This window comes from Pleurodeles waltl, chromosome 9, assembly GCF_031143425.1.
Source record: "Pleurodeles waltl isolate 20211129_DDA chromosome 9, aPleWal1.hap1.20221129, whole genome shotgun sequence".
NCBI lineage: Eukaryota > Metazoa > Chordata > Amphibia > Caudata > Salamandridae > Pleurodeles > Pleurodeles waltl.
The window spans coordinates 1142468586-1142495454 of NC_090448.1; the positions used below are offsets into that span (position 1 = coordinate 1142468586).

Below are 26869 nucleotides of genomic sequence, written 5' to 3' on the forward strand. Positions count from 1 at the left end.
TATGTGTGTGGGGGGGTGAATGTATGTGTGTGCGTTAATGTGGGTGTGTGTTGAGTGTTGAATGCATGTGTGCATGTACGGACGTGTAAGTGCGTGTATGTTGTGAAATGTGAATGAATGCGTGTCTGCATGTATGTTTGGAAGTGTGTGCGGATGTGTCTGTGATTGGATGTATGCATGCGTGTTTGTATGTGTGAATGTGTGTGTGAATGCGTGTGTGTGTGTGAAGGGGGCGTGGATGTTGAGGGGGTATGGAAAGGTGGGGGGTGGGGGAGTAGAGTTCGGGGGACCCCTATCAGTGACAGGTAAGGAATTCCCTGTCACTGATATGGCCTACCGCCATGGTTTTGCCAAGAAAACCATGGCGGTAGGCGGGGTCATAATCCTGCAGGCGACACAATGGTGGCCGCAGGGATGGAGATGGATATCTCCAGCCCGGCGACTGTTACCGCCGTGGTGGTCGGAGTGGTACATTGCGAATGTCATAATGTGGCGGTAAGTACCGCCAGCCTGTTAGTGGTACTTACCGCCACATTATCGCCGACCGCCGGGGTCGTAGTGACCCCCTCAGTGAGGTGGTGTACCCCGTGCTCTCCAAGCACATTCTCCATGGGCTACTCACTGTTCCAACTCCATTGTGTCCAGGTTATGCCGCCTGCTGAGCTCCGCCCCACTCTAGTGAAGCAACCAAAACCCTAGCACCAGTCCGAATTACCTCAGGTAAACACAACCTCAAGAAGGCCAGCTGCTTCTTCCCCACACTCCAGGACTTCAAGGCACACATTCAGATACCTAGAAAAAAGATGAAGAAACAGCAAGTCCCCAGAGGACCTTGAGGCCTTCAAATCTGCCATCAAATCTCAACACCACCTCATCAGATCCACTAGGAAAGCTGCCCTGCAGGACCGTATCAAAGCCACCGCACACAGTACCAAAGAGCTCTGCGCCGTGGTTGGTTAAAGAGTTCGCCAAACCCCAGTCGGAAGCTGCAAACATCCCTCCATCTCAGGACCTCTGCGACACACTAGCCGCCTTCTTCCATTGAAAGAATCAAGGACATCTACGACCCTCCAAGCCCACCAATAACCCTCCAGCTCGGATCCTCCAAACCTTTGTCGATCCTGCACTGCTGGGCCACCCTCACCATGGACGATACCCACTCCATCATGAGCAGCATCCACTCCAAAGCCCCTAATGATCCTTGTCCCCACCACATTTTCAACAAAGCCAACACCTGCATTCACCCCCAAGCTCTGCCACACTCTCAAATGCTCTATAGAGATGGCTACCTTCCACGAGGACTGGAAGCATGCCGAAATCCTCCCACTCCTGAAGAAACCCCGGCACCCTGGATCTCAAGAACTACCGCCCCATTTCTCTGCTGCCTTTCCCAGCCAAGATCATCAAAAACATCATCAACGCACAACTCAACAAACTCATCGAGGATAACAACATCCTGGACATCTAAAATCAGGCTTCAGGAGCAACCACAGCGTGGAGACCACCCTCCTTGCCGCCACAAATGACATCTGCTCGCTCCTCGACCGCAGCAAAACAGCAGCCCTCATACTACTCGATCTATCAGCCGCCTTCGACACAGTCTCCCATCACACCCTCTGCTCCAGACTCCACACAGCTGGCATCTGCTGCAAGGCCCTACAATGGATACGCTCCTTCCTGACCAGTGGAACCTACAGAGATTAGCTGCGGAGTACCCCAGGGGTCCTCCCTGAGCCCCCCTCTCTTCAACATCTACATGGCCTCGCTCGCATCCATCGTAAGAAGCCACGGACTGAAGATCGTCTCCTCTGCCGACGACACCCAGCTGGATGAAGGAGAGCTGCCTCAAGCTTCACTCAGACAAGACAGAGATCCTCATCCTAGGATTCTCCACATCCACCTGGGACGACTCCTGGTGGCCTGCGACGCTCAGCACCCCCCACCCCAATGAACCATGCACGCAACCTCAGCTTCATCTTGGATTCATCTCTTGGCCTGAGCCGCTAGGTCAACTATGTTGCATCCTCCTGTTTTCACATACTCCGACTTCTCTGGAAGATCTTCAAATGGACCCCAAACGACTGCAGCAATACCGGTAACCCACGCCCTGGTCACCAGCAGGCTCTACTATGGCAACACCTTCTACGCCGGTGCCACCCAGAAGAATTTTAAGAAACTACAGCACATCCAGAACACCTCCGCCAGACTCATCCTGAACAACCCCCACCGCAAACACTTCACCAAATCCCAGAGCGACCTCCACTGGCTCCCCATCGAGAAAAGGATCAACTTCATACTCCTTGACCGCGCATACAAGGCTCTCTATGACCTAGAACCTACCTACCTCAACCACCGCATCACCTTCTACTCCCACACCAGACCTCTCCGCTCCACTCAACAGGCACAAGCATCGTACCCCATATATGAAAGACCTCAGCTGGAGGAAAATCCTTCCCCCACCTCGCGGCAAAGAGCTGGAACCTCAGCCAGTCACCATTGTTACCTCAATTCAGGAAGGACATTAAGACCTGTCTCTTCAACTGAAGCACAGAGGACTGAACGCCCACAGCGCCTTAAGACCCTTACGGGTGAGTAGTGCGCTTTATAAATTCTGATTGATTGAAGCAGGCAAAGAACGTCCCACTCAAGATGAGTCATCTCCCGCACAGCCACGCCTTGCTTCTGAAACTGCCAGGGCCCCACTACAAAGTTGGTGAGGGATTGGGGGTTTCTGCTGGGTAGCTCATTCAGTGTCCATGTTGGCGTCATCTTGGGTTTGCACCATTATTTCGGATCGATAGCTGGTTTTCTCTTCCCTGTCATGCCACACAGGATTTACGAGGCGGCCATGCTCCCCAGGTACTCCGAAGCCCTGGGACGCAATGATGGATTTAGTTGGGGCAATGGACCACAATAAATTGTACAACATACCACTGGTTTGGCAGGAGCTGGGCACAGTGTATCTTACTCCACTGGTGCATAGCCATGCACCCCAGGCACAGACATTCATTTCATGTTTTCTTTCTCTAATCAACCATTATTCCCAAAGAAGAATTATATTGAGTCCCTGAGATAGTCCACGTAGAGCCCGCTATGAGCACGTGCCTCGAGTTTTGCTCACTAGGTTCTCATCTACTGCAGCTATTGACTACCGCTGGGGCTTTGTCTTTTTGACGCCAATATTACTTAAATCGTTAAATATTCATATTTCTAATTCCCTATAACAGAGTGACTGTTACAGCCGGCCCCACTACTCAAGTGGGGCTGATAAACAAGTACCCCAGGGGCACTCCGACGAGTGCCTCACGTCTCCCGAAGAGCGCAAACCCTGAAGAGGAGGGTTTCGTGGGCGCGCGAAGGACAGAGCCGCCGAGAAACGGAACAGAGAAGAGGACGGGAGGAACGCCGAAACACGTAGAGGAGGTGCAACAGGAGGAAGCAGAGGAGCAGGAGGAAGACGAGCGACAGAGAGAGCAAAACAAAGAAACAGCAGAAGACACTAGAGGAGAGGTCGGAACACCGATCCTCACAGAGACAGAAGAAAAAGACGCGGAAGCAGCAGAGACAGAGAGAGCTCTGGCGATAAATACTCCAGACGAAGACGAACCAAGACAGGAAAACGCCAGAAAACCCCGCCACGTCCCAGGAGGGACATGGCTTTTCCAGGTATGGGCATACTTGCCAAACATATATACAATTTTGACAGGAATAAAGGAGGGGAGCGAGGGAAAATCCTCTGTGGAAAATAATAATGAATGAGAAAGTATTGAAATAAGATTTTTGGTTTTATGCTCCTCTCTTAACCAATCCAAGCACTTGAGCACGCCAACCCAAACCTTTTTCCCACTAATAGGCACAGACCTTCACCCCCTCTCCTACCAGGTATAATTACAGTATATCACCAGAGATATTATACTCACTTACTCCTTATTCTTCTTCTTCTTCCTTCCACGCTCCTGGGAGTGACATAACATGAAGTGGAAAACCCTACAAGAAAATAGGAAACAAGAGAACAGTAAATAATTCCAGAAGATATGTCAAAGAAAACATAACAACGAGAAGATTGAAAGGAGTGAAACATGTAGAGAAAGGAAAAGAGAGAGACAGTAAGAAAGTAAAGAAAAAAAGGATATAGAAACAAAGAACCAATAAAAAAGAAAAATGTTCGCAAATCTCTGAAAGAAATCGCATGTTTTTTCTTTTATTTGGATTAAAAAAATTACATAATAGACAAAATTATAAACATACGCTCTTACACGCCCCTTACATATTGGTATCAGAAGTGGGATTTCAATTCCCATACGGGAGTGTAAACATGGATACAAAGCCTTCTCTAGAAGAAATGATCCAACAACTTGCAGAAGGACAGAGACACCTTCAGATGGTCTGGGAAGAACAAGTACGAGAAGCTCGGAGTGACAGGGAAACCTTGCAAAACGCATTAAAGAGTCAAGCAAACATAATTGCTAATAATCAATTAGTACATGAGACCGCTCTGCAAAAGTTAATAGATACTATCGCTACCACTAGAGTACATCCAAATGTACCTAGTTAAGTGTTACAAAAATTTAAAGAAGGGGAAGATCCCAACACATTTTTCACTAATTTTGAAAGAGTTGTATCCTCTGCGAATTGGCCACAAGAACGATGGGGTCAATATGTAGCTCCCCATTAGACAAGTACTATTCTAGAGTGAGTGGGCTATGATACTGAATATTATCGAATAAAGTTCTGCAAAACAAAGTGGACTCCTATGGAGAACCCTAGGGCTCTTTATTATAGAGTACAGGACTTAGGATTAAAATGGTTAGGACCAATAGGAACAAACAGGGAGGAAGTCATACAAGCCATATTATTAGAACAATTCTTAGAAGCTCTTCCAGTACAAACACGTAACTGGATAAAACAACATCCTAACATCAATATGTCCACAGCCATAGATTTAGCCTGCGCATTTCATAGAGCCCCTGAGTTTAGGGTCAGTCAAAAAAAGAGTTCCTCCCTTGGAGGAAAAACCTTTTCCAAACCACGGACAACGAGAGAGGCTGAAGAAAGCACTACTATACAAACCCAAATATAGGACCAAATCAGATACCTCAATGTTATAGCTGTGCAGAATGGGGACAAATCGCTCAAAACTGTCCCCACAAATTGCCCAAGCCCGAACCAATGGATATAGGCGTCACTCGGGGAAGGGTATTATGTACAACCGTTGGAATAAAACAATATATGAAAGAAATGTTAGTCAATCGGAAAACCACCAGACTTCTAGTTGACTCTGGCTGCAGTCAATTGGTAGTCAAGGCGGACATAGTAGCCTCGGAACAAATAAAAGCCGATACAGGTGTCTCAATCTCCTGTATTCATGGAGACATGAGGCAATATCCCTTAGCTGAAATTCAAGTAGAGTGGAGAGGAAAAGAAGAATCCCTCTTAGTAGGGGCAATACCACACCAAGTGGAGGATTTTATCATAGGAACAGATTACAGTGCTTTTCCTGAACTGTTAAATAAAGTAACACGTCAAGAGATGTCAGATACATGGTTATCAGAGGCCCCCTTCAATCAAACACCTATTAGTCCGGGTAAGAAAAAGGTGAGACTAAGTAGATCTGAAAAGAGGAAACAAAAGAGAATACACTGTTAACCTCTGCTTCTCCTTCTATACCTTTCCCTCTGACAGAGAAGCCTGTACTGGCTACGATACCGACCTTCCGAGCTAGTCAAAAGGACGATCCCACCTTACAACATGCTTGGGCCTCAGCACTTACAGAGAAAGCTGGACAGGTAGGTCCACATTTTATCATTCAAAATGGATTACTATATAGAGTGACTCGACATAACAACTTAGATAAGAAACAATTAGTGGTACCCAATCACTATCGTAATCAGGTATTGCGTTTAGGTCATGCTCAAGTAGGGGGCGGACACTATGGAAGAGAAAAAACTGAAGAATATATTCTCTGATGGTTTTATTGACCGGGGGTCTTTTCAGATATCCGAATATTTTGTAAGAAATGTCAACTAATAAACCCCGGAACAGTCAGGAGGGCTCCCATTTATCCTTTGCCAATCATTGATATCCCTTTTTCCCGGGTGGGTACGGACCTTGTAGGACCCTTAACCCCTTCATCCAGAGGAAATTTGTACATTCTTGTGCTAGTAGATTATGCAACTAGATACCCAGAGGAAAACCCTCTTTCTAGCATGACAACCAAAAATGTGCACATGTCATGAGTGGATTTTTTTCCCAAGTTGGTTTTCCCCGAGAATTACTGACAGATCAAGGCACACCATTTATGTCTAGATTGATGGCACAAATATGTCAACTGTTGGGTGTGAAACACCTTTGCACATCTGTATACCATCCACAAACAGATGGTTTAGTAGAAAGATACAACAGAACCATTAAGACATTCCTAAAAAAGTCCATAGCTGACTCTGGACGTGATTGGGATAAAAAACTACCCTTAGTGTTATATGCCATAAGAACTCATGTACAGGCCTCAACTGGACATAGTCCTTTTGAACTTGTTTTTGGTCTGCAACCCCGTACTCTACTAGGTATGGCTGCTGAAAGTTGGGAGGAAAAAGAGACAGAAGATAGGGAGATATTGGAATATACACAACAATTAAAAGACCAATTACAAACAGTCTGGGAAGATGTTAGAGTACATTTAGAGAAAGCACAAGAGAGACAGAAGAAATATTATACTAGGGGTACATCCCTACGAAACATAAAAGTGGTGGAGAAAGTTCTCGTACTATTACCTAGCTACGAAAATAATCTAATGGCACAATGGCAGTGCCTATATGAAATATTGGAATAGATAAACCCCGTTACATATTGCCTAAAGATTTCTGAATCGCCTAGAAAAACACAAATCTATAATTTCAACTTATTAAAAAAATGGGAAGAACCTCATATCTCCTTCCCACATCTAGACACTGGGTATCTCATAACTAAGGTGAAACCCTTAGACATAAATTTATGTCCACAGGCAGATACCCTAAAAGAATGTCTTCCTCATATAAACCCTCACTTATCCTCTGAACAACAAGAGCAATTATTACAGGTCCCAGAACAGAATAAAACCCTCTTCTCGTTAAAACCTGGTTAGACTTCTCTTATATGCCACAAAATCAAAACAAAAGATGGACAAGTCATATGTCTTAGGCCTTATCATATTCCAGAAGCCCGAAAACAGTTGGTAAAACAAGAGGTGCAATCTATGTTACAAATGGGTATCAATGAACCCTCCACCAGCCCCTGGTGTTCACCGGTGGTATTAGTTCCCAAACATGTTCGCTTTTGTATTGATTTTAGACAGTTGAATAACATATCAGATTTTGATACATATTCCATATAAAGAGTGGATGAATTAATTGAACAATTAGGGCAAGCACGGTACATGTCCACTTTAGATTTAACAAAAGGATATTGGCAAGTACCCCTAAATCCTAAAGATAAGGAGAAAACAGTTTTTTTTACATCCTCAGTTGTACCATTTCACAGTCCTCCCATTTGGTTTACATGGGGACCCAGCTACATTTCAATGTCTAATGGAGAAATTATTAAGGGTTCATACAGATTATGCAGCCACATATTTGGATGACATAGGGGGTCATTCTGACCCCGGCGGTCAGAGACCGCCGGGGCCAGGGTCGGCGGGAGCACCGCCGACAGACCGGCGGTGCCCCGCAGGGCATTCTGACCGCGGCGGTTCGGCCGCGGTCAGATTCGGGAAACTGGCGGTCTCCCGCCGGTTTCCCGCTGCCCTGCAGAATCCTCCTGGGGGCCCCTGCAGTGCCCATGCCAATGGCATGGGCACTGCAGGGGCCCCCGTAAGAGGGCCCCACAAAGTATTTCAGTGTCTGCTATGCAGACACTGAAATACGCGACGGGTGCCACTGCACCCGTCGCACCTTCCCACTACGCCGGCTCAATTCTGAGCCGGCGTCCACGTGGGAAGGCTGATTTGCCCTGGGCTGGCGGGCGGCCTTTTGGCGGCCGCCCGCCAGCCCAGGGCAAATCCCAAAATACCCTCAACGGTCTTTCGACCGCGGAGCAGTATTTTGGTGGGGGATCTTCAGCGCCGAAGTTAGAATCACCCCCATAGTCTTGTATAGTAGGACATGGAAAGAACATCTAAATCATTTATCAAGTGTTTTTCATACATTAACAGCAGCAAGTTTAACTGCTAACCCAGAAAAATGTGACCTTGCTAAGAAGTCCATTGCATATCTTGGATATATCATAGAAAAGGGACATATCCAACCAAAACTCAAAAAAGTGGAAGCTATCTTCAAGGTTCCACCACCTCAAACAAAAAAAGAGATAAGATCATTTTTAGGTCTCGTCGGATATTATCGTAGATCTATTCCTAATTACTCCACCATGGCCACCCCTTTGACTAACCTCCTAAAAACAGATCAACCTAATAAGCTTAAAGGGCTCACGCCCACCCAGTTGAAGAGTTATGAGTCCTTGAAACAGAGCTTTACAACTAAACCAGTGTTGCATTGCCCAGATTTTTCAAAACATTTCTATTTATAAACGGATGCATCAGATGTAGGCATTGGGGCGGTCTTATCCCAGAAGGATGATGACGAGATAAATCACCCGATCGTATACATTAGTAGAAAACTGTTGCCTTGAGAAACTCATTATCTAGTAATTGAAAAGGAATGTTTAGTCATCAAATGGGCTATTGAATCCTTACAATATTACTTACTTGGACACCCATTTGTTTTAATCACCTGTTATGCTCCCCTAACTTGGCTGGCTAAAAATAAAGATACCAACTCAAGAATTCTCCGATGGTTCATGGAACTGCAACCTTTTATGTTTCAGGTACAAAATAGCCCAGGAAACAATTTGGTCACAGCGGATTATCTATCCAGGAATCCCTTGGACTCAGGACTCGATCAGCCCTCTTCCAGGGGAAGCGTATGTGACAGAGTGATTGTTACAGCTGGCACCACTACTCGGGTGGGGCCGATAAACAAGTACCCCGGAGCACTCCGACGAGTGCCTCACGTCTCCCAAAGAGCACAAACCCAGAAGAGGAGGGTTACACGGGTGCGCAAGGGACGGAGACGCTGAAAAACAGAACAGAGAGGAGGACGGGAGGAAGGCCAGAACAGGGAGAAGAGTAGCGACTGGAGAAAGCAGAGCAGCAGGAGGAAGACGAGCGACAGCAATAGCAAATCGAAGAAACAGCAAAAAACACTAGAGGAGAGGTCGGAACACCGATCCTCACAGAGACAGAAGAAAACAACGTGGAAGCAGCAGAGACAGAGAGAGCTCTGGAGATAAATACTCCAGACGAAGATGAACCGAGACAGGAAAAAGTTGTTTGTGATGTGGGGCCAAGAGGGCTTGTGTGGACAATGATGTGCCTTATGGGGACAAGACACTGTTGGGTGTAGTAGAGCTTGTGTCCTCAGGTTGAGGAAGAAGTGTAGAGCGCTTTCTACACAAACCTGATGAGTAACGTTGGTCTTGAAGATCATTCTCATGGAGAGGAGTGCTGCTACCACTAAAGGCTTTTGATAATCTTTACTCAGGCACAGCGGCCAAGACAGTTGAGAGTAATGAGTAAGAGTAAAAAAGAGTAATTTTGTAAAAAAAAGTTCTTATAGTGATATTTTATACTAATTTTAACAAAACTTAACTCTAGAACATTTGCCCCTTATTGTTATTAATAATGTCAAACAAGTCTTCGATGTTTTTTGTACACTACTAATCAAATGGAGGGTCCAGATATTTTCCTTCATATTAAACAACAAAAGTTGAGAAAGACTGACACTGAACGAACTGAGGTTATTTGGGGGTTCAGATATCAGGGCTGCCTAGTGTGTGTGAGCTGTGTAGAATAGGGTTGTTTTTCTCTCCTGTTCAAGGGTTCATTGTACTGCGCCTTAGCAACACTATGCAAAGTGGTGTCCCTTTACTACTTGAATGTCAATATTTGTAATATTGAACAATCCTAATCTTCTTATGGACTTTAATGAGGACTTGCAGCACAATATGATTTCAACATTTAGAGGCCGATTATGAGTTTGGTGGAAGGGAACACTTGTCTGCCAAACTTCCAACTGGGTGGTCGCCGCGGTGCTGGTTGACCTCCCTGTCGGCCCCATTATGACTTTACCACTGGGCTGACCGGCGCAAACCTCAGCCCAGTGGGAAAGTTGCTGCAGTATTGTCACTGGCTCATAATGGAGCCAACAGCAATGCTGCAGCATGCAGGGGGCACCAGAATCCTCAAAATGCGCACTAATTTTAAGGGTGCTGGGCAGGGGGACCCCTGCACTGCCCATGCCACAGGCAGGACAGTGCAGGGGCCCCCTGGTCCCTCACACCTGTTCTCCGCTAGCCTTTTCATAGCAGTGGTACCGCTATGAAAAGGCTGTCAGAGAACAAGGTTGTAATCAGCAGGGCAGCACTGACTTCTGCGCTGCCCTGGCTGAATACAACTTGCATCCGCCGTCAGCTCGAAGATCCTGGCCGGGATGGCAGTAGGTTGGCAGGTCTGCCCGCCAACCTCGTAATGTGGCGGTCCGCCACCGCAGCATTAGCGGTCCTCGGACCGCGACTGTCGTAATAAGGCCCTAAATGTATGTGCCATATGGATATTCAAATGATTCCTTTGATTTGTGGTACAAATAACAATATTACTAATATTTACAATGGAAAAAATATATTTCAGTTAGGCAAAATGCAGGTGTGAGTCAAATACATCCAGGATTGCTGAGTCCCTGTCACTCCAAAGACATCCCTTCATAGAGTTGGGTCTATTTGCTCGATGCACAGTGGAGGCGGAGCACGACCCTTCACTTAGTGCATACTACTTATGTGATTTCCAAAACTAGGATAGGAAAATTGTGGTCTTGGTCAACGGATTCATCTGTTCCAACTTGTTCCACCACAAGTTATTACTTTTATATTGTATGAGATCAAGAGACACCGTATGCATATGTGAATCCAGTAGGGGTAAGTGGAGCTTAAATTGTTATGAGTAACTTCATAGATGATGATGATGATTTGTTGTCCAGATGTAACATTAAACTAGTTTGGTTGTGTTTCCTGTATAAAGTTTGTTACGAAGAAGGTTGTGCCAGAGCAAAAATATAGTGATTAACTACCTAGTGACTGTAATAATTTGTAAGAGATGTTATGTAGCCTACTTGTGACTAGCCTGTCATTAGTGCACAGGTTTGCATTAGGGTTTAGGGGTGTCAGAGTGTGGAGAGAGTCATATAGTTATTCTGATAGAACTAGTGTTTGTACTTACCATTCTTCACTCTGCCTGCAATTCCCATGAAGCCTTCAGTGTGGACTTTGGACCTACTACCATTTGCCAGGGTCTCTTGGTGTGACCTGGAAGCGAGGGAATGGACTCTCCTTCACACATCATTATACCTCTTATGGATGTCCCCTTGTGAGTGTCTGGTGTTGGAGACAGCATTCACATTATACACAATTCTGGCTCACATTTCCCATCTCTGGTTCATGGCTGTTGTCTAGATGAGTGCACTAAACAACTGGCACTTAACCCTAGTTATCTCACCCATCCTCACAGTTAACTAGTTTTCTGCAAATCTGTGTTCTCTTCTTCTATACATTTTAGGAAAAATTATTATAAAGTAGCTCTAATGATGGAGCTTTGTGGTGAGTGCGCTAAATGGTTTCTATGGTTTGGGGAGCATATTATGTAGGGGGAGCTGCAGTTGTTGTTTGTGAGTAGATTTTGATCAGGTGTGTGTTGATAGCTGTATCTCTGACTATTAACATATGTATTCTTCTTCAGGAACCCTGTCCATGATCATTGTAATCCATTTTGAAGATCCCTCCATATCACTCTGATGGCGAACAAATCTAAATATGGCAGACAGGTGGCTGACAAACCAATGTTGACACAATGGTGTCCCTCGAAGGTGTACTAAGGGACAGAAGAAAGTTCAGTGATTTATTATCCTCCATCATGACAGAAGGCAGTCCATATAGCTAAACCCTAAATAAGGAGGGTGGATAGTTGTCAATTTGATGGACAGATCAGTCCTTCTATGAATTAGGAATGGCGGCCCTTCTGCCAACTGTGCAGGTAGTTGACTCCTAAGCATCAACTAACTGCACAATTTAGTTTGTATATATGGGGTGGTTGTTAAATAAAGTAATAGTTGATTATTAAGGGAAAACATAATTCACTAGAACTTATGATGCTAATATAATCTTCCTTTTTGACAGCAAGCATGTCAATAATGCATGTTAAACAAGTAATGTGATATTGCTGAAATCTAACTAAGAAACTAATTAATGCACTGTGCGTGAAGATGTCACTGGGTAGAAATGATAACAATTATGCAAATTTATGATAACTCAATATTGTTAACACTGAAAAAAACAGTAAAAAGTATTTTTAAGAAAAGAACAGCAAGAATTAATAGCAGATCAACAGTAAGTTGGAAATCTTGAGGCGTGTTCATAAATATTAGGGGTGTTAGTCAATTAATCATTTAACAGTTTTGTGGTATTAGCCATTTCCTGTGAGGGTTATTTTAAGTCAGTAGACATCAGCTCCAAAGAAAAGAAGGGAATTGATGTCAAATTTTTGGGTGGAAACTGAGTAAATCTTGTAATTGGTAGATTAGGGACGAGATGGGTATTTTAATATTGTGTCTTATTTAGAAACATTTCTTTTCTCTGTGAGGTGAGACAGAGGCATTAGCTAACCCTCATCAGATGTCTTTGAAAAGTTAATTTGCAGACAACGTAAGAAGTACATGCAATAGATTGGACAGGACAGTATGGGATGCTGTTACTTTGTAGTAACACTCTTTAGAGACCATCTAGCATAGCTCTCTACGTTAGTGAACGCAGACTTTGTTGGCTCACAAGGAGAGACATCATGCCAAAGATGAGGTTCATGCAATTATCACGCACCAGATATCCAGACCTGGCAAGTAGAGAAGGATTAGGGTGTGTCTTTTGCAACCACTACCCCAGCTCCTCTCAATTAAGCACCACTTTCAGGTAAGTTCTCTTCAGGAAATATTTTATAGGAGAACAATTCTCCTAAAGGCACTCTAGTTTGACTAGCAACAATAAAAGAAGATTGTGGTTAACAATCAGTTGTAGGAATCAAATATAATAGAAAACACAAAGTGGCTACTTTTCATATAGCTATAGGGTCTACAACAACCAATTGTCAAACTGATAATAAATCAACCACTGGCAATTGGAAAGGACAACAGATTCTAGATGTAGCAGGAAATATACAGTTGAACATGAATCAAATACTTTTATTGCTACCCAGGGCATACAACAGTGATTCTCAGTTGGGCCCATAGAATGCAATATTCTTTTTGAAGTAATACGTATAGTCCTATGATAACTGACCTGTTTCCATGTGGGACAGAGAGCTTTCCAACCAGAAATTACATTGCTAGAGTAAACTCTCGCCTTTGGGTTAAGTTATATTGTTGAAGTGTAAGCCCCCACCTCTTGACTTTAAAATAAGTCTTTAAAAATGTCCTGATTTCAATTCCTCATAGAGACAGAAAGGAAGAAAATGTTAAGCATCATCTAGAAATTTCATTTGCAGGCAAGATAGCAGTCATTTAAGCTCTCATGGCTGACATCTGGCCTTACCTACAGGTTAGTACTTTGAATTACTGGAGGTCCTAAACGGCTTTTCATTCTCACCAGATTGGTAAATTGGTACTACTAACACCTTTGATTTATAGCACTTTGAAGAGGCATAAACTATGGTATAGCACACTATATGAAAAAGTTAGTCATCACCTATTATTATTTGTTTTTACCTAGTAAAGTGAGCATGTCAGATTGTGTGGATTAGATCATCAACCTTGAACTGTCCAAGTCGTTTAAGCTCCTGGGTGAAAATAGGGATGAGATCCCTACATGTGTCCTGTGACAAATGAAGTAAGATATTCTGAAAGTAGCAGCTGTTTCACCTTACAAGGCAATGTTGTGACAGACGTGACGGATATCCCTTCTGCTATATTACGATCCCTATAGGATAGAATGGGATCGTAATCTGGCAGACGGGATATCCGTCACGTCTGTGATGGAGTATTCCTCTCTGCCAGGATCTAAATCAGGCCCTAAGTTGGTTATGGTCACAAGCCAATGACCAAAGCTATATTCCTGATCTGTTTATTGTGAAAAGTCATGATAAAGTCAGTATGCTACACATATTTATTGTTAAAAGTACATATTAAAGTCAACAGGCATTTAAGAGTGGCTTGTTAGTACTCTATATTAAAGCCTACAGAAAGGTATTTTGATAAATGAATTCTCACAGATTACCGTAGTACGAAAGGGTCTTGTTGTTGGTTCACAAACCCTGGGATAGAAGATTTGTACTGTGATAATCCTTGTTAGGTCTTCTTAGGAGAGGCTCTATTTTGCTTTGCCAACTGTAATTTTGCAAAAATGTGGCACTCCGAGATAGGCAAATGCCACATATCACAGCAACTTCATCACTGGTTAGGAGGGGCCCAGTAGCCCATTGGTTACTGACCATGTGGTACCCTCAGGGCACTTTCCTGGGATAAATATGGCACCCCAGGGACTTAGATTAAGCTGGAATCAAAGAGAGGACCAAAGTGGGACTGCCCAGCTGCCCTTTGACCCACACAAAGCTGCTACCAGTCGCTGGGCACCCATGAGGACAAATCTGAGACAGCCAAAAGTTGCACCTGAGTCTGCCTGACCCAGGAATCTATTCATGTCTGGATTTGTCGCACTCCAGGGTCACTAGCCCCCACCTAACGATTTTGCTCAAACCGCGCTGCAAACTGACCAGTGCCCAGCATCAGCTAAGTAGAGGACTCTGAGGGACCCTGATCTTTGTGGTCAAGTTCGCTCTGCTTCACCCGTGAACCAAGGAACACCCACAAAGATACCCCCATCTGTCGCACTATAACCAGACAATCCTTTGAGCATCTTTTTTCTGCATCCCTCAGCATCAGGATAACTCCATTGACATCTATGGTGGTTGTCCTGTAAAGTTTGAGGTTTGCTTCAAAAACACCTTAGTGGCCAGGTAACTGTGCAAGGTGTCCACGCTGGCACCCTGGACCTCTATCCTGCCAGAATTGGTAGCCAACCAGGGCCAGAGTAGCCAAATTAACTATTTCAAACTTTTCAAACGTTTTCAAAGTTTTTGTTGACCAATGCTTGCTTGTGGTTGCATTTAAAAGTGATAAAATCTTCAAAAATGTGTATCTCCGGAACTCTCTAGTAGCTTTTGTTCAGCAAGGCATCTAAAATGTCATAAAAAGATAGTCTATTTTTATAAATTGGTGTCTTTTTTCTTTCGTGTGTCGTTCCTTCCTTATTTGGTTGTTTGGTGCTGTTGAATGCTTTACATTTAGTTCATTTAAGCTTTACTGCTCGCCGCCACAGGTACCCAGGGTCGAGCTTGAGGTTAAGTATACAAGCCTGACTGTAGCCAAGATGGTTTTTGTGAGTGTATTGCACGATAAGGCCCCGCAGCCATATCGTATAGTACACTCAAATCCTCATAAGGAATGTTAGAAAGGATTGGTGAGTGTATTACATTTCGTTATCTGATTTTTTGTCGAGCTCAGCACCGTATGCTATACATTTTTGTTACTGATTTTTCTCAACAGATTTCTTATATTCCTTGTGAATTTCACTTTTTGGTTGCCTATTGTAGATTTTGCATTTCTGGTGTTATTTTCATCTAAGAAGTTGTGCAACGTCTTTGTGGATCATTTAACTCTGGACCTCTTATTCTGCTTAGTTCCTTTCTCCATCCTGAAGTCAGGGGCTGTGCAATGTACATCATTGATCACAAGTTGCATAGTTTGCTGAAGGAGATTCTCCCTTGTTGGGGTTTCCCCTTAGCTGTGGCACTCTATACAGGACACTTATCACTTTTCACATATATTATTTTGTGCAGATTGGCCCTGTGAATACTGGAAGAACTAGCCCTTTCTTTGGAAACTCTTGAAGGGCATTCAACAGACCTACATCATATCTGGTCTTTGACAGATTGTGACTACTATGATTCCATAAATTCTATAGTATTATGGAGTCTACTTAGGACCTGTTTAAGAATTAAGCAAGTTAACCAGACCTTAGTGTCCTAATCTACAGATATTCCAATAGTTTAATCATGTACTCCACGCTGTTCAAGCGACCCAGTTAAGGTAAGAGGATTTTTGAATTCCCTTTTGGTGCATTTTGCATTTTACTCTTCACAATGTGGTCAAGATTAAGATAAATATAGGTCACTTTGTAAATCACCTTTGTGGTTCTGCTTTGGCATCAGCAGCTCTGTTGGTAACCAACTCTAATGCATACAGTCCTATGATGCCTCTTTGGCCACTGTTAGCAAGATACATTCAAACAGCCTAGCCGAGAGCCTGATTACAAATGCCCATAGTAAAGCCCTGTTTGTGAAGAGGTTGAAATTATGAAATGTGCAAAAAAGTCTTCCACTTGGTAAGTACACGTTGCAAGAAAGTCAGAGTCCACATTTTATGATAACTTTCGGCAGCTCAAACCTGCTGAAATTTGTTGAGCAAAAGGGCGGGGTATGTACGAGGACATTTGGCTTTTGGTGCTGCAGGCTCCAACATTTGCATGTTATGCCCCATTCAAGTGCAATACCTATGACAGTTGGAATTCATCATACCCAATAAATTCAGAACTCACAGATATCAAATTTTATTTTATGCATTTAATACCACCTGTCCCTTATCGGTACTCATAATCAGGCCCTGATAGTGTTCTGCAGAAGATGCCTTATTTGTTGTTCAAAAAGGAACAATTAATGTTTTGATTTATGTGACTCATTTTTGCCATGGGCTCCTGAAAGTACCTGGGTTGAGAGAACTTAAGTGACTATATTTCGTTGTGGGTTAAAAGAAGTCGCTAAGGATGAACTAGTTTGATATCAGTGACTTACTTCTTTTCCCGACCATATTGACTAACAAAGACAAAGGAAAGGGTGTTTTGACTAGGCTACTCGATTTTCCCAAAAAGCCTTGTCATATGGAAAGTCTGAAAACTTCACTGTATTATTTTTTCATAATGATCCTATGTGACTAGTGACTGCGAGGTACCTCCTTTCTGAGAATGAAAAGAAGCATCAGCAAAAGCGTGGGGGCTGTGCTTATATTTTGGAGGCATCTATCGTCAGCATTCCCCAAGACACTTTGAACAAGCCTAAAGAATTAAAACTCCCACCTGAAAAGACGACAGGAGAATGTTGGCTCCCTTGGATCATCTATGAATAATACGGATAATCAGTTCCTTTCACTAAAGTCAGTAAGATCTGAAGAAGGAAAGGTTTTTAATGCCTCTTCCTTGCTAGAACGTGGGGCTTGTGGAAACTCCATAGGTGATTAGAACTGCTCAGATTTGTGAAATTTCACCTGTGCACCTCACAGCCGGTGTCTTTTGGTGATTATATTGAGGTGGTATCTTTTGACCTGATTGGCATTCCCAATTGTGCTGTAATCTTTTGAATTGCTTGATTTAACTCTTTTTTTAAGTCTTATATAGAAAACCAGAGTACAGAATAAAGGGGGTCATTATGACCCTGGCTGTCATTGACCGCCAAGGTCAACGACCGCGGGAGCACCGCCAACAGGCTGGCGGTGCTCCCAAGGGCATTCTGACCGCGGCGGTATGGCCGCGGTCAGAAACGGAAAACCGGCGGTCTCCCGCCGGTTTTCCGCTGCCCTGAGGAATCCTCCATGGCTGCGCCGCCATGGGGATTCCGACCCCCTCACCGCCATCCTGTTCCTGGTGGTTGTGATCGCCAGGAACAGGATGGCGGTGAGGGGTGTCGTGGGGCCCCTGGGGGCCCCTGCAGTGCCCATGCCAATGGCATGGGCACTGCAGGGGCCCCCGTAAGAGGGCCCCTAAAGGATTTTCAGTGTCTGCAATGCAGACACTGAAAATCGCGACGGGTGCTACTGCACCCGTCGCACCCTTCCCACTCCGCCGGCTCCATTCGGAGCCGGCTTCCTCGTGGGAAGGGGTTTCCCGCTGGGCTGGCGGGCGGCCTTCTGGCGGTCGCCCGCCAGCCCAGCGGGAAACAGAATAACCGCAGCGGTCTTCTGACCGCGTAGCGGTATTCTGTTGGGGGAACTTTGGCGGGCGGCCTCCGCCGCCCGCCAAAGTTAGAATCACCCCCATAATCTTTATAATGTACTCTCAGAATGGGAATAGCTGGAAAAATAATTATACAACTATTTTAATAGTTATTAAAAATCCAATTCAATGGTAAAGTCTGATTTTAATAAATATTAAGGAAAAATAACTTTTTAGAAAGCTACACTTTCCGTGGTTTCAGTTCCCGGAGGGTAAATTTGCATTTGCTGTCCCACCCAGCCAGTAATTATCATTTGAATATATATGAAGAAAGGTTTGACGTGCCTCATAGGTCCAAATAATAGGTTGACCTGAAGAGGCATGGATCACTCCTCTGAACTTGACAGAATATGCAGGGTGTGAGCATCCCTTTTCAAACTGCAGTGTTAAATTCTGCTTGATAGGTCTGCTGGGGTTACAAATAACACTGGGGTGTACTTGAAAGGCAGGGAAACAGAATCCCAAAATAATTCTTGGTTACCCACTCTCTGGTTCCTGGAAACCCCTACTTTTGTTCTTTCAGACTTCTGTCTCTGGGTTTATTGTAGGTACAGCAATTGCCCAAACTGGATTTTAGTGTTAGATGTGAGAGGACACCAGGATTACCTTGGTACACTCTCCCCACTCACATACCCAGCCCTCATAACCCAAGTTTACTGTGCCCATCTTGAAAATGCCCAAAGTAGGTTGGTTGGACACAGGACCTTTTACCCCATTGAGAACACTCACTGGCTCCTGCATCTAATTCAGAGAAGTAGACTCCAAGGGTCAAAAGGCTGACCTCTTGTTAAATCTACAGGGACACAACAAGCTACAAGAGTTGTTTTCCTGCAACTGCCTGGCTGACCAGTAAGACCTGGACTGGACCCTGCTGTTGGTGTCTGCCTTCATACCCTGTGAATCTTCAAGTGCCTCCCCTGAGGTTGGGGGGTGGCTTTAAAAGTGTACTTCTGTTGTGGATTGTGACTTAATTGACTAAATTCAAAAGGTAAAACTTTTGACAAGAACAAACCTGGTTGGTGTATCCAACGTGTGCTCCATCGCAGTATTGCACCTATGTCCGGGTCTACCATGACTGTTGGCTATGATTTGCACTTTATGCTTCTTCGCACTATTCCTGCTTAAAAGTTAAAAAAATCCTATCTCTGGTTCCCCTTATTGGACTTTTGTCATTTTGGTGTCATTTTGTTTTTGAAATTTTACTAATTTGTTTTGGGATTATTAATCTTTTGTAATTTGACATTATTAGTGTTTTGGTACTGCATAAGTATGTTACACTTTTCCCTATGTTAAGCCGGTCTGCTCTGGGTCACAACTACCAGGCGGTTTAGCTCGGGGTAATTTAGTGGCATTGAGGGTTCACCCTGACAAGGCTTTTTAATTTTCCTTGAGGTGAGTAGTCACCCACACCAAATAATATTCCAATTTCCTACAGTTGAGAAATATGGTCTGGCCTATGACGGCTAGGATAAACTGTACAGTTATAGACCTAGAATTGTTGTTAGCTAAACTATAAATATCTGAATGCTGGATGGTGAAAACAAAGTGATGAGAGGAGGTTGACGCAAGACACAAGAGTAAGGCGCAGGCTTGGGATGCCCTGTTGTTGCTATTCCCTGAGGTGAACCTGCAAGACGCAATGAGACTTGCTAGAAGGTGGGGACTCACAATTCTGTTGTTCACATGAGCACTGTATATGGAATGAGTATTTGATTATGTACTGTTCAGAATGCGGACTCTTGATGGGAATTTGGGTGAGCACACACTAGAAATTTAGAAAGGTGGCAGATATATGAACCGACTCCAACATGTTCAATAGAAGCTTTATGTGTTAACAAGTGTAGAATATGCTGTGACAGGGCCTAGTTCATAATGTTGCCAATTATATCTGTCTTTGATGTATTTAATATATGGAACAGTGATCAAGCAGATACACAATATGATGTAAGCTGGTTTAAAAATGTCAATAGATATATGTAAAAAATATAGTTTGCCTAATTTTAATTCTATGAGAATGAGTGGCTGTTCGGTGCCCAGTCAATTGAGATGGGTTGTGTTGTTAGGTGCTTTCCCATTACCACCTTAATGACATTGGTGCTGTGAGGTGTGCATGTGAGGGGGTCATGTAGAATGACAACACATTATGGTGCTTATGTGAGGTGTGGCTGTGTGAGGAGTGGGCTATACATGGGGTGGGCATTATTTTTGCCATCTATGAGCACTGTGTACAAGACCCGATAATACGCAAATTGACATTTTAGCATGATTCAGAAAAGGCTTTCCAAAAAAACAAAAGGTGTTTTGCAACTCTTTCTGAACTGCAGCTAGGAAGGGGTATGAAACCGCTGTTCCTCCTAACTGTGATTTGAAATTAAATGCATCAGAGATTTATGACAGCAATTGAATGATAATCAATGAATGGATGATAAATCTTATACCGCACACAGATTGTCCTAAGAGTGCCCCAGCACTCAGGGCGAGGCAACTGTAGACCAGTGAAACCACACCGTAAAGTAAAAAGCCAAGGTTTGAGAATATTGCATAATAGAAGTTCTTCTCTGGTGCTATGCAGTTTGAGTGGGAGGTGATTCCAAGCTTGCGCTGCCAAGAAGGAAAAGGAGGCACTTCCTTTCTTAACTACTTATTTTTAGCAATTACTGCAAGTAAACCATCTGATGAACGTAATGCATGCCGGGAGAGGAAATGTGAAAACCTGTCTATGAGGTATTGCGGGCCAGTACCATAAAAAGCCAGATGAACAAATACCAAGTTCTTAAATAAAATCTTTTTCATGATTGGCAGCCAATGCAAGACATTACAGGGATGAGAAATGTGATTGCAGCAAGACATTTTTAATAACAAACGGGCAGACGCATTTTGAACCATCTGTAGACGGTTGCTGAGAGATGCTGGTAAGCCAAATATAAATAATTTGCATAGTCCAGTCTCAAAATAATCATAGCATGGACCAAGGTCAACGACCGCGGGAGCACCGCCAACAGGCTGGCGGTGCTCCCAAGGGCATTCTGACCGCGGCGGTATGGCCGCGGTCAGAAACGGAAAACCGGCGGTCTCCCGCCGGTTTTCCGCTGCCCTGAGGAATCCTCCATGGCTGCGCCGCCATGGGGATTCCGACCCCCTCACCGCCATCCTGTTCCTGGTGGTTGTGATCGCCAGGAACAGGATGGCGGTGAGGGGTGTCGTGGGGCCCCCGTAAGAGGGCCCCTAAAGGATTTTCAGTGTCTGCAATGCAGACACTGAAAATCGCGACGGGTGCTACTGCACCCGTCGCACCCTTCCCACTCCGCCGGCTCCATTCGGAGCCGGCTTCCTCGTGGGAAGGGGTTTCCCGCTGGGCTGGCGGGCGGCCTTCTGGCGGTCGCCCGCCAGCCCAGCGGGAAACAGAATAACCGCGGCCGTCTTCTGACCGCGTAGCGGTATTCTGTTGGGGGAACTTTGGCGGGCGGCCTCCGCCGCCCGCCAAAGTTAGAATCACCCCCATAATCTTTATAATGTACTCTCAGAATGGGAATAGCTGGAAAAATAATTATACAACTATTTTAATAGTTATTAAAAATCCAATTCAATGGTAAAGTCTGATTTTAATAAATATTAAGGAAAAATAACTTTTTAGAAAGCTACACTTTCCGTGGTTTCAGTTCCCGGAGGGTAAATTTGCATTTGCTGTCCCACCCAGCCAGTAATTATCATTTGAATATATATGAAGAAAGGTTTGACGTGCCTCATAGGTCCAAATAATAGGTTGACCTGAAGAGGCATGGATCACTCCTCTGAACTTGACAGAATATGCAGGGTGTGAGCATCCCTTTTCAAACTGCAGTGTTAAATTCTGCTTGATAGGTCTGCTGGGGTTACAAATAACACTGGGGTGTACTTGAAAGGCAGGGAAACAGAATCCCAAAATAATTCTTGGTTACCCACTCTCTGGTTCCTGGAAACCCCTACTTTTGTTCTTTCAGACTTCTGTCTCTGGGTTTATTGTAGGTACAGCAATTGCCCAAACTGGATTTTAGTGTTAGATGTGAGAGGACACCAGGATTACCTTGGTACACTCTCCCCACTCACATACCCAGCCCTCATAACCCAAGTTTACTGTGCCCATCTTGAAAATGCCCAAAGTAGGTTGGTTGGACACAGGACCTTTTACCCCATTGAGAACACTCACTGGCTCCTGCATCTAATTCAGAGAAGTAGACTCCAAGGGTCACAAGGCTGACCTCTTGTTAAATCTACAGGGACACAACAAGCTACAAGAGTTGTTTTCCTGCAACTGCCTGGCTGACCAGTAAGACCTGGACTGGACCCTGCTGTTGGTGTCTGCCTTCATACCCTGTGAATCTTCAAGTGCCTCCCCTGAGGTTGGGGGGTGGCTTTAAAAGTGTACTTCTGTTGTGGATTGTGACTTAATTGACTAAATTCAAAAGGTAAAACTTTTGACAAGAACAAACCTGGTTGGTGTATCCAACGTGTGCTCCATCGCAGTATTGCACCTATGTCCGGGTCTACCATGACTGTTGGCTATGATTTGCACTTTATGCTTCTTCGCACTATTCCTGCTTAAAAGTTAAAAAAATCCTATCTCTGGTTCCCCTTATTGGACTTTTGTCATTTTGGTGTCATTTTGTTTTTGAAATTTTACTAATTTGTTTTGGGATTATTAATCTTTTGTAATTTGACATTATTAGTGTTTTGGTACTGCATAAGTATGTTACACTTTTCCCTATGTTAAGCCGGTCTGCTCTGGGTCACAACTACCAGGCGGTTTAGCTCGGGGTAATTTAGTGGCATTGAGGGTTCACCCTGACAAGGCTTTTTAATTTTCCTTGAGGTGAGTAGTCACCCACACCAAATAATATTCCAATTTCCTACAGTTGAGAAATATGGTCTGGCCTATGACGGCTAGGATAAACTGTACAGTTATAGACCTAGAATTGTTGTTAGCTAAACTATAAATATCTGAATGCTGGATGGTGAAAACAAAGTGATGAGAGGAGGTTGACGCAAGACACAAGAGTAAGGCGCAGGCTTGGGATGCCCTGTTGTTGCTATTCCCTGAGGTGAACCTGCAAGACGCAATGAGACTTGCTAGAAGGTGGGGACTCACAATTCTGTTGTTCACATGAGCACTGTATATGGAATGAGTATTTGATTATGTACTGTTCAGAATGCGGACTCTTGATGGGAATTTGGGTGAGCACACACTAGAAATTTAGAAAGGTGGCAGATATATGAACCGACTCCAACATGTTCAATAGAAGCTTTATGTGTTAACAAGTGTAGAATATGCTGTGACAGGGCCTAGTTCATAATGTTGCCAATTATATCTGTCTTTGATGTATTTAATATATGGAACAGTGATCAAGCAGATACACAATATGATGTAAGCTGGTTTAAAAATGTCAATAGATATATGTAAAAAATATAGTTTGCCTAATTTTAATTCTATGAGAATGAGTGGCTGTTCGGTGCCCAGTCAATTGAGATGGGTTGTGTTGTTAGGTGCTTTCCCATTACCACCTTAATGACATTGGTGCTGTGAGGTGTGCATGTGAGGGGGTCATGTAGAATGACAACACATTATGGTGCTTATGTGAGGTGTGGCTGTGTGAGGAGTGGGCTATACATGGGGTGGGCATTATTTTTGCCATCTATGAGCACTGTGTACAAGACCCGATAATACGCAAATTGACATTTTAGCATGATTCAGAAAAGGCTTTCCAAAAAAACAAAAGGTGTTTTGCAACTCTTTCTGAACTGCAGCTAGGAAGGGGTATGAAACCGCTGTTCCTCCTAACTGTGATTTGAAATTAAATGCATCAGAGATTTATGACAGCAATTGAATGATAATCAATGAATGGATGATAAATCTTATACCGCACACAGATTGTCCTAAGAGTGCCCCAGCACTCAGGGCGAGGCAACTGTAGACCAGTGAAACCACACCGTAAAGTAAAAAGCCAAGGTTTGAGAATATTGCATAATAGAAGTTCTTCTCTGGTGCTATGCAGTTTGAGTGGGAGGTGATTCCAAGCTTGCGCTGCCAAGAAGGAAAAGGAGGCACTTCCTTTCTTAACTACTTATTTTTAGCAATTACTGCAAGTAAACCATCTGATGAACGTAATGCATGCCGGGAGAGGAAATGTGAAAACCTGTCTATGAGGTATTGCGGGCCAGTACCATAAAAAGCCAGATGAACAAATACCAAGTTCTTAAATAAAATCTTTTTCATGATTGGCAGCCAATGCAAGACATTACAGGGATGAGAAATGTGATTGCAGCAAGACATTTTTAATAACAAACGGGCAGACGCATTTTGAACCATCTGTAGACGGTTGCTGAGAGATGCTGGTAAGCCAAATATAAATAATTTGCATAGTCCAGTCTCAAAATAATCATAGCATGGACCAAGGTCAACGACCGCGGGAGCACCGCCAACAGGCTGGCGGTGCTCCCAAGGGCATTCTGACCGCGGCGGTATGGCCGCGGTCAGAAACGGAAAACCGGCGGTCTCCCGACGGTTTTCCGCTGCCCTGAGGAATCCTCCATGGCTGCGCCGCCATGGGGATTCCGACCCCCTCACCGCCATCCTGTTCCTGGTGGTTGTGATCGCCAGGAACAGGATGGCGGTGAGGGGTGTCGTGGGGCCCCCGTAAGAGGGCCCCTAAAGGATTTTCAGTGTCTGCAATGCAGACACTGAAAATCGCGACGGGTGCTACTGCACCCGTCGCACCCTTCCCACTCCGCCGGCTCCATTCGGAGCCGGCTTCCTCGTGGGAAGGGGTTTCCCGCTGGGCTGGCGGGCGGCCTTCTGGCGGTCGCCCGCCAGCCCAGCGGGAAACAGAATAACCGCGGCCGTCTTCTGACCGCGTAGCGGTATTCTGTTGGGGGAACTTTGGCGGGCGGCCTCCGCCGCCCGCCAAAGTTAGAATCACCCCCATAATCTTTATAATGTACTCTCAGAATGGGAATAGCTGGAAAAATAATTATACAACTATTTTAATAGTTATTAAAAATCCAATTCAATGGTAAAGTCTGATTTTAATAAATATTAAGGAAAAATAACTTTTTAGAAAGCTACACTTTCCGTGGTTTCAGTTCCCGGAGGGTAAATTTGCATTTGCTGTCCCACCCAGCCAGTAATTATCATTTGAATATATATGAAGAAAGGTTTGACGTGCCTCATAGGTCCAAATAATAGGTTGACCTGAAGAGGCATGGATCACTCCTCTGAACTTGACAGAATATGCAGGGTGTGAGCATCCCTTTTCAAACTGCAGTGTTAAATTCTGCTTGATAGGTCTGCTGGGGTTACAAATAACACTGGGGTGTACTTGAAAGGCAGGGAAACAGAATCCCAAAATAATTCTTGGTTACCCACTCTCTGGTTCCTGGAAACCCCTACTTTTGTTCTTTCAGACTTCTGTCTCTGGGTTTATTGTAGGTACAGCAATTGCCCAAACTGGATTTTAGTGTTAGATGTGAGAGGACACCAGGATTACCTTGGTACACTCTCCCCACTCACATACCCAGCCCTCATAACCCAAGTTTACTGTGCCCATCTTGAAAATGCCCAAAGTAGGTTGGTTGGACACAGGACCTTTTACCCCATTGAGAACACTCACTGGCTCCTGCATCTAATTCAGAGAAGTAGACTCCAAGGGTCACAAGGCTGACCTCTTGTTAAATCTACAGGGACACAACAAGCTACAAGAGTTGTTTTCCTGCAACTGCCTGGCTGACCAGTAAGACCTGGACTGGACCCTGCTGTTGGTGTCTGCCTTCATACCCTGTGAATCTTCAAGTGCCTCCCCTGAGGTTGGGGGGTGGCTTTAAAAGTGTACTTCTGTTGTGGATTGTGACTTAATTGACTAAATTCAAAAGGTAAAACTTTTGACAAGAACAAACCTGGTTGGTGTATCCAACGTGTGCTCCATCGCAGTATTGCACCTATGTCCGGGTCTACCATGACTGTTGGCTATGATTTGCACTTTATGCTTCTTCGCACTATTCCTGCTTAAAAGTTAAAAAATTCCTATCTCTGGTTCCCCTTATTGGACTTTTGTCATTTTGGTGTCATTTTGTTTTTGAAATTTTACTAATTTGTTTTGGGATTATTAATCTTTTGTAATTTGACATTATTAGTGTTTTGGTACTGCATAAGTATGTTACACTTTTCCCTATGTTAAGCCGGTCTGCTCTGGGTCACAACTACCAGGCGGTTTAGCTCGGGGTAATTTAGTGGCATTGAGGGTTCACCCTGACAAGGCTTTTTAATTTTCCTTGAGGTGAGTAGTCACCCACACCAAATAATATTCCAATTTCCTACAGTTGAGAAATATGGTCTGGCCTATGACGGCTAGGATAAACTGTACAGTTATAGACCTAGAATTGTTGTTAGCTAAACTATAAATATCTGAATGCTGGATGGTGAAAACAAAGTGATGAGAGGAGGTTGACGCAAGACACAAGAGTAAGGCGCAGGCTTGGGATGCCCTGTTGTTGCTATTCCCTGAGGTGAACCTGCAAGACGCAATGAGACTTGCTAGAAGGTGGGGACTCACAATTCTGTTGTTCACATGAGCACTGTATATGGAATGAGTATTTGATTATGTACTGTTCAGAATGCGGACTCTTGATGGGAATTTGGGTGAGCACACACTAGAAATTTAGAAAGGTGGCAGATATA

General features: G+C 44.2%; 1 long non-coding RNA gene across 2 annotated transcripts in view; it reads right to left on the reverse strand.

Moving 5' to 3' along the window:
• Positions 1–26869, reverse strand: part of LOC138258794 (uncharacterized) — a 73409-nt gene that overhangs the window by 28535 nt on the left and 18005 nt on the right. For both annotated transcript variants that reach the window (XR_011198574.1, XR_011198575.1), the window contains exon 2: positions 3925–3987. This is a non-coding gene — a long non-coding RNA (uncharacterized lncRNA). The remainder of the gene's footprint in view (positions 1–3924; positions 3988–26869) is intronic.